Source organism: Lutra lutra, chromosome 2 (genome assembly GCF_902655055.1).
Source record: "Lutra lutra chromosome 2, mLutLut1.2, whole genome shotgun sequence".
Taxonomy (NCBI): Eukaryota; Metazoa; Chordata; class Mammalia; order Carnivora; family Mustelidae; genus Lutra; species Lutra lutra.
In genome coordinates this window covers 104,602,004-104,615,267 of record NC_062279.1, presented here as the reverse complement: position 1 = coordinate 104,615,267, position 13,264 = coordinate 104,602,004, and positions in this window count along the sequence as shown.

The window sequence follows — 13,264 nt, the reverse complement described above, 5'->3', positions numbered from 1 at the left end:
GCTCAAATTCATTTCTGGTTCCCTACTGCTGGAGGAACAAAGTCCAAACTCTCTAGCTGGAAATTCAAGCCCTGTGCCATCTGGTTTCAGTCGTTTGTCCAGCCCGATTTCCATGTTAGCTTATGTAACAGTACTTTAGTCAAACCAAAATTCACTGTTCTCTTTATATATCCCACCACTCTTTGCCTCAGTCCTTGTTATAGGCTGAATTATGTCTCCCCAAAATTTCATATGTTGAAATCCTTACCCCATTACCTCAAAATGTGATAGCATTTGGAGATGGGGTCTTTACTGAGACAATTAGGTTAAGATGAGGTCATTAGAGTGGGTCCTAACCCCATATAACTGGTGATCTTATAAGTAGAGGAAATTTGAACATAGACATGCAGAGAGGGAAGACAGTACGAAAACATAGGGAGAAGGCAACCATCCACATGCCAAGAAGAGAGCCCTGGGACAAATCCCTCCCTCCCTGATCTCCAGAGAGCCAACCTTGCCAACACCTCAGTCTCAGAATTCTAGCCTCCAGAACTGTGGGAAGGTCTGTGGTTTAACCCTCTCCCCCACAACCGTCTGCGTGAAACTTTGTTACAGCAGCCCTGGCAAGCTAAGACACTGCCTTGTTCACTCTTCCCCTCCATATCTGAATGTCCTTGTGCACACAACCCAACTATGAACTTTCATTTGAGATTTAGATAGTTTGCCAATTTCTCCATCAGAATGTCCTTATTTCTCTTAATAGCATGTACTCTCTCTCTCCCCTCAGGAATCCTATAGTTTAATCTATATTCTTATGGCACTGACCCTTTATACATTTTGAGTTGTTAGTTTTATGCCCTATTGCTCCACTTGGACTGACATTTCCTGCGGAGTTGAATCTCTTTCTGATTCATTCTTCTATTCCCCACAGAACCTAGCAGTTCCAGCATGTGGTAGATTCTCCATTAAGATGATCTTGATGAATTAAGGCATAAGTCATATGTCAAAAGACAACTCATATAGGTCTGTATCTAAGTGTGTGTTTGTACAACTTTTAATTGGGTTTTCCTTACTAGATAGTAAACTCCATGAACGCTAGGGACTTTATCTGTCTAATGAAAATGCTAATTCGGCTTTCAAAAAAGCCCTACTATATTCAAACAATAATGTATTAGTTTTCTACATGCATTATGGCTAAATAATACATTCTTAACAAATTCAAAAGGTAAAATAATTAACCATTTTGTGATTCTTTGCTCTAATTGTACTTATGTTGTCAGGAATAATAACGTGTGTCATAACTCATCTGCTTTCCTGTGGTAATCCTGCCACTTCAGGGAAGGGGAGCCTTCCGATGACTTCTCTGATGTAAGATCTCTTTCCTCAAAGCCTCTGTGTGGGTTGTGTTTCATCACTTCAAACATCACCACCCCCTCCATATTTACCCCATGTCATACATTGTCTTTTGTTTTCTTTACCTCTAGAGCTCAAGAACTTATTTTACATTTCTGCTTCCACAAATCAATGGAGAATGGTAATAGTAGCAATCCTTCATTGTTTTATAAATCAAAAGCTGGGAGGACAGCAAGAAAGAGGTTTTTTAAGATTCACCTCAAACTACCTCCTCCACAAAAACTTTCTTCACTTTGACACACGTAGAATTCTTGTCTTCATGCTTCTTCTCCCTCTGGGGGAAGGGAGATATATAATATAACAATATAACATTTTTCAATATAAATATAAATATAATATAAATATAAATATAATATAAATATAAAATATAAAATATAATATAAATATAAATATAAAAATATAATATAAATATAATATAAATATAAAATGTAACATTTTATAATGGCTAATTTTTCACATGTTTCCCTTCCCTTTCCTAAACTCTAAGCCCAATAATTATACGAAAAATGTCTTATGAATTTTTTGCCTGTGTTTCCTCAGCATTTAGCACATTCCTGACATGGAATAGGCTCCCCCTGAGTGGAAGTGCACTAGCAACTCATAGCTTCCAAAAGTCCAACAGAGAAGTCAGGGCTGAGAGATTTTGCCCAGTTCTTTGCTTTTTATTTTTTGGAAAATTATTCCAAGACAAGATTCATATCTGGTAGCAGTGGCAGTGGTGGCTGCTTTTATTATTATTATTATTATTATTATTATTAATTATTTTTGTTGCTGTTGTTATTGTTACTATTCTTTATCAGGAAATCCAAATGCAGGTTTACATATGTGAACCATTAAAAAACTAGTTTTAAATGTAAATAACACCAATATCCTCAGTGTAGGATGCTAGAAAATAAAAGATTCATTTTTATTAAATCTATGGTCCCTTAGCTCTCAATGATTTAGAATAATGTCACCAGAGTTCTTTGCCCTTTTACCATGATTATTTGGCCTCCAGGTAAAGGCATTTCCCTGTGGTTCACCCAAACCTCAGCTGTCTCAAGAAGTGGTTTCTCACTTTCTAATTTGCAGATTGTGGTTTTATTGACATTTATGGGAGTTACAATGGGCAAATAAAGAGTCCTCAAGGGGTTTAAAATTCTAGCACTAACCTTCTCTGTATAATTAAATGCTCTGCATTTCAAAATATTTTATAGATATTTGCAATTATAAATTAGTGCCCTCTCCACAAGGAGGCCATTGTGATTGGGCTTCTGGGGGAAAGAAAAAAATTTTTAAAAAAGATGCTCTCGTCCCGGGAGTTCACTGGCTGCAGGATATGGGGAGCTTGGCTTAGAGTCAGGCAGAGCCAAAGAATTGAATAATGCCTCAGAGACTAAACATGTTACGTAATTGTGCACAGGGAAAGAGGAATTCCTAACAGAGGAATCAGTTCAAAAAAGATGGAAGTATAAGTAGGTGAGTCCTAAGCAGAATCCCAAAAGGCAGGGTAGACATTCATTGAACATCCAACAGCAGCCCCAAGCTTACTTGCATAGAGCAAAACAGATTGGAGGCACAACCAGTATGGAACATAGTATAATTCTGCTGTCAGTTATCTGAAAATAATAGTGGAAAGGCATAAGCCCAGTGACTGGTGACCATGACATCAAGGTCAAGTAGGACCAACCATAAAATATTCATGTTGATAAAGTGGCTACTGGTACAATGCATCCTTAATTTCCCCCTTGTTTCCTTTATTAGATTCACTATTGCTTGAAATGAAGAGCAGATACATAGGTTGATCTTAGGCTGATACAGGCTCAGGAAAGGTGGATGTAAGCTGCTGAAGTGAAATGAACGTGTGGGAGACAGCAGAACAATTAAGATTTCCCCTGGAGAGGGACGCCTGGGTGGCTCAGTTGGTTAAGCAGCTGCCTTCGGCTCAGGTCATGATCCCGGCGTCTTGGGATCGAGTCCCACATCGGGCTCCTTGCTCATCAGGGAGCCTGCTTCTCCCTCTGCCTCTGCCTGCCATTCTGTCTGCCTGTGCTCGCTCTCTCTCCCTCTCTCTCTCTCTGACAAATAAATAAATAAAATCTTTAAAAAAAAAAAAAAAAAAAAAAGATTTCCCCTGGAGAGACGCTGCTGGTGCTTTGCCCAGATTATCCTTACTGGACCGATGCATTTATCATCTGTTGCTGTTAGTGCCAACTACTCGTAGGTACAATTGCACCTTTCTCCAGAGAATTGTCCTAGACTGGCAGAAATTGTCTTGCTAGAAGCTGCCTGAGAACTTCAGCACACCTCTAAAGACAAAAAATTAGGCACGGGTTAGCTGATACGGGGATGCAAAATTGTAACCCTAACACACTTAACTCTAAGGCATGACAATTCTGTGATGCCTTTCACCCTCCAGACCTCCCTATGAGTTTAGACTCAGTCCAGATTTTGGTAAAAAACGTCTATTTGCTTACCTTTTTGCCCCCACCTTATCCTGCTTCTGTTTATTCCCTTACAGGTATCTTCTGAGGGCACTCCAGGAATGCTAGCTCCTACAAACTTGTCCCAGGCTCTCTCAGGAAGCTGATCCAAGAATTCTTTTACTGGTGGTTCTTACAAAATTAAAAACCTTTGATATGGGGTGGGTTCTGAACCTAGAGGGGGTGAAATTAGCCCTTATTCCACCAGTTTGTGCTGTGTAAGCTCTCTGAGCCTCAGTTTCCTTATGACTAAGAGGGGAATAATAACATTTAAGGGGCTATAGATGATACAAGGTTCTGGAAGGATTGTTAGTAGTCCTGTGTTAATTATGATAGTCTGCATTCATGTTTTAAAAATCACATTAATCATATTTCATTGTTTCATTCATTCATAACCCTCTTATTAAGTTCTTTCTACATACTAAGAGTACTAGACTCCATACTACAGTGATAAGCAGACAAAAATAACTATGCTTACAAATTATTAAAATGAGAATATACAATGATTTGGGGGCTCCTAGGGAGCTCAGTCAGTTAAGTGTCTGCCTTCGGCTCAGGTCATGATCTCATGCCCCTGGGAATAAGCCCCACTGAGCTCTGCACTCAGAGGGCAATCTGTTTCTCCCTCTCCCTCTTCCTCTGTGATCTCTCTCACTCTTGCTCTCTCTCAAATAAATAAAGTCTTTAAAAGAAAAGAATATATGGTAATGTAGACAAGTACATTGGAAAATTAATGCAAGAAATGGGTGTAGTAAATTAGTTTCAATACTCACAACAATTCTATATGCTGTATAGATGAAAAAACTGACTTTTTAAAAGTTAACTAAGTTACTCAGTATCACAAAATCAGGACTAAAGGAGAATGCAAATCCAGACCCCCTGACTTAATGGCAAGGCTATAATACCTCAAACATATGATAAGTATCATCTATAGCAATAATAATATCGAATTCCTGAAGAACCAACCACCCCACCCACTGAGTCAACACACCATCTAATATTTGTTTCAAAAAAAGTGCAGTTTATCCTTAGAATTTCTCATTCAAGACTGCATGAAAGATCCAGCCATTGTGTGAACCTGCCCACTTCCGAAAGAGGAAATAGAAGGGACATTAGATCTGAGAATTAGTGAGCATACCTTCAGCCTGGGATTAAAAGGATAAAAAGGAGGATTTCGGAAGGAGGTAGAAATGAAGGAAAGAAGAAACTATGAGCAACATTCATAGGAAGAAACGGCAATATTGACAACTCAGGTTACCTAAGCAATCATCCCAGTTGTGTTTCATTAAGAAAATGGTAAAAAATAAATAAAGAAAATAAAGAAGTTAACCTGACTATGTATGAATGATGAAAGTGTGGGTGGGACACCTGTCTGCACCACAGGGGTGGTATTGGAGGAAAGGGGAACAATTATATCATCAGGCTGTTTATCTATTTCTAAATCTTGAGCTCAGCTAATCCAAATGGAGCATGTACTCCCCAGTAGGTGAACTGGGTTATATAAAACAAATATAAAATAATGAATGTAGAGAATTCTGGATTATTTTCATCTGAAAGTTTAGAACATTTCAGTACATTTTATTCATACTGATACTTAAATTTTGACATGGATGGAAGCCTGGGATTCCACTACTTGCCATCCCCAACCAGGTTTTTTGTTTGTTTGTTTGTTTGTTCATTTTGGTATTCTCCCAAAGATTTCAGAGAGAAATTATGCACCTTAGTTTACAGATGGACAAACTAAATCTCAAAAAGATTAAATGTCTTGCTCATGTCTTATTTTAGCTAGTAGAATCAGTGCTTGGAGTCGCTTTTTTTAATGCTCTGTTATTAATTTGAATCACTTGCTTTTTGTTAAGAAAATTTAATTTTCAAAGAGATTATATATGTCAAGTATATAGCAAAATATCTGGCATATTTTGTATTCATGCAATATGTTTTTATCTTTTACTTAAAAAACTATTTTATTGTGGTAAGAACACTTTACATGAGACCTATCCTCTTAAATTTTAAGCGTGTAATACATTGTCATTTCTATAGGTTCGATGTTACACAACATGTCTCAGGAGCTTAATGTACATCCAGTTATATTTTAGATATTATCTTATTATATACATAACAGATATTTTATATACATATGCTTATTATGAAGCTAATCTTCTTTATCTTGCTTAACTGAAACCTGATGCTCATTGATTAGTAACTACATATTTCTCCCTCCCCATAACTCCTAGCACCCACCATTCCACTCTAATTCCATGAATTTGACTACTGTAGTTACCTTATGTAAGTGACATCATGTCATGTGGTATTTATATTTCTGTGACTGACTTATTTCACTTTACATAATGTCTCCAAGATTCTTCCATGTTGTTATATATTATAGAATTTAACTCTTTTTAAGCCCGAATCATATTCCAATATATGTGTATGACATTTCTTTCTCTATTCATCTACTGATGGATATTTAGATTGTTTTCACATTTTCACAATTGTGGGTAGTGCTGTCATGAACATGGGATTGCTAACATCTCCAAGAGATCCTAATTTCAATTCTCTGGGATAACCCAGAAATGAGCTTTTGTTGAATCATACAGTAGTTTTCTTTAATTTTTCAAAAACTTCATACTGTTTTCCATAGCAGCTGCACCATTTTGCATCCCACCAACAATGTATAAGAGTTCTAATTTCTAGGAGCACATGAGTGGTTCAGTCAAGTAAGCATCAGACTTCTGATTTTGGCTCAGGTCACGATATCAGGGTTGTAAGATGGAGCTCTGCTTTGGGCTGCACTGGGCCTGGATCCTGCTTAGGATTCTCTCTCCTGCTGCCCCTCCCCCTTCTGCTCATACATGTACATGCACATGCTCTCTCTCTTAAAAATGAATGAATGGATGAAAGAATGAATAAATAAATAACAAATAAAAATATTTTTAGAAAATGCTCAGTCAGTTGAGCGTCCCAATCATGATTTCGGCTCACATCATGCCTGGTTCTTGCTTCCTAGTCAGTGTGGAGTCTAATTAACAATCTCTATTCCTTTCCTTCTGCCCTTCCAGCTCACTCTCTCTCTCTCTCTCTAAAATAAAAAAATAAATCTTTTTTTAAAAAATAAGATAAATGAATCTTTAAAAAAAATTATCTTTCCTTTTGCCTCTGCCCCCCCTTCCTCTCTAAAAAATAATAAATAAATAAATAAATAGATAAATAAACAATTTTTAAAAAGGTCTAATTTCTCCATATCCTCACTAACCACTGTTTTTTTTTTTTCATAATAGCCAACTTAACAAGTGTGAGGTAATATCTTATTGTAATTTCATTAGCATTTCTCTGATGATTAGTGATACTGAGAATTGTTTTAGAAGTCTATGGTTCGGGGAGGAGTCAAGATGGCGGAGAAGTAGCAGGCTGAGACTACTTCGGGTAGCGGGAGATCAGCTAAATAGCTTATCTAAAGATTGTAAACACCTACAAATCCAACGGGAAATTGAAGAGAAGAAGAACAGCAATTCCAGAAACAGAAAATCAACCACTTTCTGCAAGGTAGGACTGGCGGAGAAGTGAATCCAAAGCGACGGGAAGATAGACCGCGGGGGGAGGGGCCGGCTCCCGGCGAGCGGCGGAGCAACGGAGCAAAATCAGGACTTTTAAAAGTCTGTTCCGCTGAGGGACATCGCTCCAGAGGCTTAACTGGAAGCCCAGGCCGGGTCAGCGCGGCCTCAGGTCCCGCAGGGTCGCAGAAGGATCGGGGGTGTCTGAGTGTCGCAGGGCTTACCGGTATTAGAACGGGGAAGCCGGCTGCAGAGACAGAGCCGAGGAGTGACTCTCAGCTCGGGGTTGCCTTGAACCGGTCGCAGGCTCGGTCAGCTCGGAGCGCGGCCGGAGGCCAGGGTGGCGGGAGTCATTTGGCGCTGTTCTCTGAGGGCGCACTGAGGAGTGGGGCCCCGGGCTCTCGGCTCCTCCGGGCCGGAGACCGGGAGGCCGCCATCTTTATTCCCGTCCACCGGACTCTACGGAAAGCGCTCAGGGAACAAAAGCTCCCGAAAGCGAACCCCAGCGGATTACTCAGCACGGCCCCAGGTAAGGGCGGTGCAACTCCGCCTGGGGCAAAGACGCTTGAGAATCACTACAACGGGCCCCTCCCCCAGAAGATCAACGGGAAACCCAGCCAGGACCAAGTTCACCTACCAAGGAGAGCGGCGGAATTCCAGAGGAGAAGAAAGCAAAGCACAGAACTCATGGCTTTCTCCCCATGATTTTTTAGCCTTGCAGTTAATTTAATTTTTTTTTCTTTTTCAATTTTTTTTTCTTTTTCTCTTCTTCTGCTGAATTTTTTTTAACTTTTACCGCTTTCTTTTTTTAACGTTTTTTAAATAGTTTATCTAATATATATATTTTTTTCCTCTTTTTATATTTTTTCTTTATCGGCTTTCTTTTTTTTAATAGTTTCTTTTTTTTTTTTTTTCTTTCTTTCTGAACCCCTTTTTTCCCCTTTCTCCCCCCTCACAATTCGGGATCTCTTCTGATTTCGCTAAAGCATATTTTCCTGGGGTTGTTGCCACCCTTTTAGTATTTTACTTGCTCCTTCATAAACTCTTATCTGGACAAAATGACAAGGCGGAAAAATTCACAACAAAAAAAAGAACAAGAGGCAGTACCAAAGGCTAGGGACCTAATCAATACAGACATTGGTAATATGTCAGATATAGAGTTCAGAATGACGATTCTCAAGGTTCTAGACGGGCTTGAAAAAGGCATGGAAGATATTAAAGCAACCCTCTCAGGAGATATAAAAGCCCTTTCTGGAGAAATAAAAGAACTAAAATCTAACCAAGTTGAAATCAAAAAAGCTATTAATGAGGTGCAATCAAAAATGGAGGCTCTCACTGCTAGGATAAATGAGGCAGAAGAAAGAATTAGCGATATAGAAGACCAAATGACAGAGAATAAAGAAGCTGAGCAAAAGAGGGACAAACAGCTACTGGACCACGAGGGGAGAATTCGAGAGATAAGTGACACCATAAGACGAAACAACATTAGAATAATTGGGATTCCAGAAGAAGAGGAAACAGAGAGGGGAGCAGAAGGTATATTGGAGAGAATTATTAGAGAGAATTTCCCCAATATGGCAAAGGGAACAAGCATCAAAATTCAGGAGGTTCAGAGAACCCCCCTCAAAATCAATACGAATAGGTCCACACCCCGTCACCTAATAGTAAAATTGACAAGTCTTAGTGACAAAGAAAAGATCCTGAAAGCAGCCCGGGAAAAGAAGTCTGTAACGTACAATGGTAAAAATATTAGATTGGCAGCAGACTTATCTACAGAGACCTGGCAGGCCAGAAAGAGCTGGCATGATATATTCAGAGTACTAAATGAGAAAAACATGCAGCCAAGAATACTATATCCAGCTAGGCTATCATTGAAAATAGACGGAGAGATTAAAAGCTTCCAGGACAAACAAAAACTGAAAGAATTTGCAAATACCAAACCAGCTCTACAGGAAATATTGAAAGGGGTCCTCTAAGCAAAGAGAGACCCTCAAAGTAGTAGATCAGAAAGAAACAGAGACAATATACAATAACAGTTACCTTACAGGCAATACAATGGCACTAAATTCATATCTCTCAATACTTACCCTGAATGTTAATGGGCTAAATGCCCCAATCAAAAGACACAGGGTATCAGAATGGATAAAAAAACAAAAACCATCTATATGTTGCCTACAAGAAACTCATCTTAAACCCGAAGACACCTCCAGGTTTAAAGTGAGGGGGTGGAAAAGAATTTACCATGCTAATGGACATCAGAAGAAAGCAGGAGTGGCAATCCTTATAGCAGATCAATTAGATTTTAAGCCAAAGACTATAATAAGAGATGAGGAAGGACACTATATCATACTCAAAGGAACTGTCCAACAAGAAGATCTAACAATTTTAAATATCTATGCCCCTAACGTGGGAGCAGCCAACTATATAAACCAATTAATAACAAAATCAAAGAAACACATCGACAAGAATACAATAATAGTAGGGGATTTTAACACTCCCCTCACTGAAATGGACAGATCATCCAAGCAAAAGATCAACAAGGAAATCAAGGCCTTAAATGACACACTGGACCAGATGGACATCACAGATATATTCAGAACATTTCATCCCAAAGCAACAGAATACACATTCTTCTCTAGTGCACATGGAACATTCTCCAGAATAGATCACATTCTTGGTCCTAAATCAAGTCTCAACCGGTATCAAAAGATTGAGATCATTCCCTGCATATTTTCAGACCACAATGCTCTAAAGCTAGAACTCAATCACAAGAGGAAATTTGGAAAGAACCCAAATACATGGAGACTAAACAGCATCCTTCTAAAGAATGAATGGGTCAACCAGGAAATTAAAGAAGAATTGAAAAAATTTATGGAAACAAATGATAATGAAAACACAACGGTTCAAAATCTGTGGGACACAACAAAGGCAGTCCTGAGAGGAAAATATATAGCGGTACAAGCCTTTCTCAAGAAACAAGAAAGATCTCAGGTACACAACCTAACCCTACACCTAAAGGAGTTGGAGAAAGAACAAGAAAGAAACCCTAAACCCAGCAGGAGAAGAGAAATCATAAAGATCAGAGCAGAAATCAATGAAATAGAAACCAAAAAAACAATAGAACAAATCAACGAAACTCGGAGCTGGTTCTTTGAAAGAATTAATAAGATTGATAAACCCCTGGCCAGACTTATCAAAAAGAAAAGAGAAAGGACCCAAATAAATAAAATCATGAATGAAAGAGGAGAGATCACAACGAACACCAAAGAAATACAGACAATAATAAGAACATACTATGAGCAACTCTACGCCAACAAATTTGACAATCTGGAAGAAATGGATGCATTCCTAGAGACATATAAACTACCACAACTGAACCAGGAAGAAATAGAAAGCCTGAACAGACCCATAAGCAGTAAGGAGATTGAAACAGTCATCAAAAATCTCCAAACAAACAAAAGCCCAGGGCCAGACGGCTTCCCGGGGGAATTCTACCAAACATTTAAAGAAGAACTAATTCCTATTCTCCTGAAACTGTTCCACAAAATAGAAATAGAAGGAAAACTTCCAAACTCATTTTATGAGGCCAGCATCACCTTGATCCCAAAACCAGACAAGGATCCCAACAAAAAAGAGAACTACAGACCAATATCCTTGATGAACACAGATGCAAAAATTCTCGCCAAAATACTAGCCAATAGGATTCAACAGTACATTAAAAGGATTATTCACCACGACCAAGTGGGATTTATTCCAGGGCTGCAAGGCTGGTTCAACATCCGCAAATCAATCAATGTGATACAACACATTAATAAAAGAAAGAACAAGAACCATATGATACTCTCCATAGATGCTGAAAAAGCATTTGACAAAGTACAGCATCCCTTCCTGATCAAAACTCTTCAAAGTGTAGGGATAGACGGCACATACCTCAATATTATCAAAGCCATCTATGAAAAACCCACCGCAAATATCATTCTCAATGGAGAAAAACTGAAAGCTTTTCCGCTAAGGTCAGGAACACGGCAGGGATGTCCGTTATCACCACTGCTATTCAACATAGTACTAGAAGTCCTAGCCTCAGCAATCAGACAACAAAAGGAAATTAAAGGCATCCAAATCGGCAAAGAAGAAGTCAAACTATCACTCTTCGCAGATGATATGATACTCTATGTGGAAAACCCAAAAGACTCCACTCCAAAACTGCTAGAACTTGTTCAGGAATTCAGTAAAGTGTCAGGATATAAAATCAATGCACAGAAATCAGTTGCATTTCTCTACACCAACAACAAGACAGAAGAAAGAGAAATTAAGGAGTCCATCCCATTTACAATTGCACCCAAAACTATAAGATACTTAGGAATAAACCTAACCAAAGAGACTAAGAATCTATACTCAGAAAACTATAAAGTACTCATGAAAGAAATTGAGGAAGACACAAAGAAATGGAAAAATGTTCCATGCTCCTGGATTGGAAGAATAAATATTGTGAAAATGTCTATGCTACCTAAAGCAATCTACACATTTAATGCAATTCCTATCAAAGTAACATCCATTTTTTTCAAAGAAATGGAACAAATAATCCTAAAATTTATATGGAACCAGAAAAGACCTCGAATAGCCAAAGGAATATTGAAAAAGAAAGCCAAAGTTGGTGGCATCACAATTCCGGACTTCAAGCTCTATTACAAAGCTGTCATCATCAAGACAGCATGGTACTGGCACAAAAACAGACACATAGATCAATGGAACAGAATAGAGAGCCCAGAAATGGACCCTCAACTCTATGGTCAACTCATCTTCGACAAAGCAGGAAAGAATGTCCAATGGAACAAAGACAGCCTCTTCAATAAATGGTGTTGGGAAAATTGGACAGCCACATGCAGAAAAATGAAATTGGATCATTTCCTTACACCACACACGAAAATAGACTCAAAATGGATGAAGGATCTCAATGTGAGAAAGGAATCCATCAAAATCCTCGAGGAGAACACAGGCAGCAACCTCTTCGACGTCAGCCGCAGCAACATCTTCCTAGGAACATCACCAAAGGCAAGGGAAGCAAGGGCAAAAATGAACTTTTGGGATTTTATCAAGATCAAAAGCTTTTGCACAGCAAAGGAAACAGTGAACAAAACCAAAAGACAACTGACAGAATGGGAGAAGATATTTGCAAATGACATATCAGATAAAGGGCTAGTGTCCAAAATCTATAAAGAACTTAGCAAACTCAACACCCAAAGAACAAATAATCCAATCAAGAAATGGGCCGAGGACATGAACAGACATTTCTGCAAAGAAGACATCCAGATGGCTAACAGACACATGAAAAAGTGCTCCATATCACTCGGCATCAGGGAAATACAAATCAAAACCACCATGAGATATCACCTCACACCAGTCAGAATGGCTAAAATTAACAAGTCAGGAAATGACAGATGCTGGCGAGGATGCGGAGAAAGGGGAACCCTCCTACACTGTTGGTGGGAATGCAAGCTGGTGCAACCACTCTGGAAAACAGCATGGAGGTTCCTCAAAATGTTGAAAATAGAACTACCCTATGACCCTGCAATTGCACTGCTGGGTATTTACCCTAAAGATACAAACATAGTGATCCGAAGGGGTACATGCACCCGAATGTTTATAGCAGCAATGTCTACAATAGCCAAAGTATGGAAAGAACCTAGATGTCCATCTACAGACGAATGGATAAAGAAGATGTGGTATATATACACAAGGGAATACTATGCAGCCATCAAAAGAAATGAAATCTTGCCATTTGCGACGACGTGGATGGAACTAGAGGGTATCATGCTTAGCGAAATAAGTCAATCGGAGAAAGACAACTATCATATGATC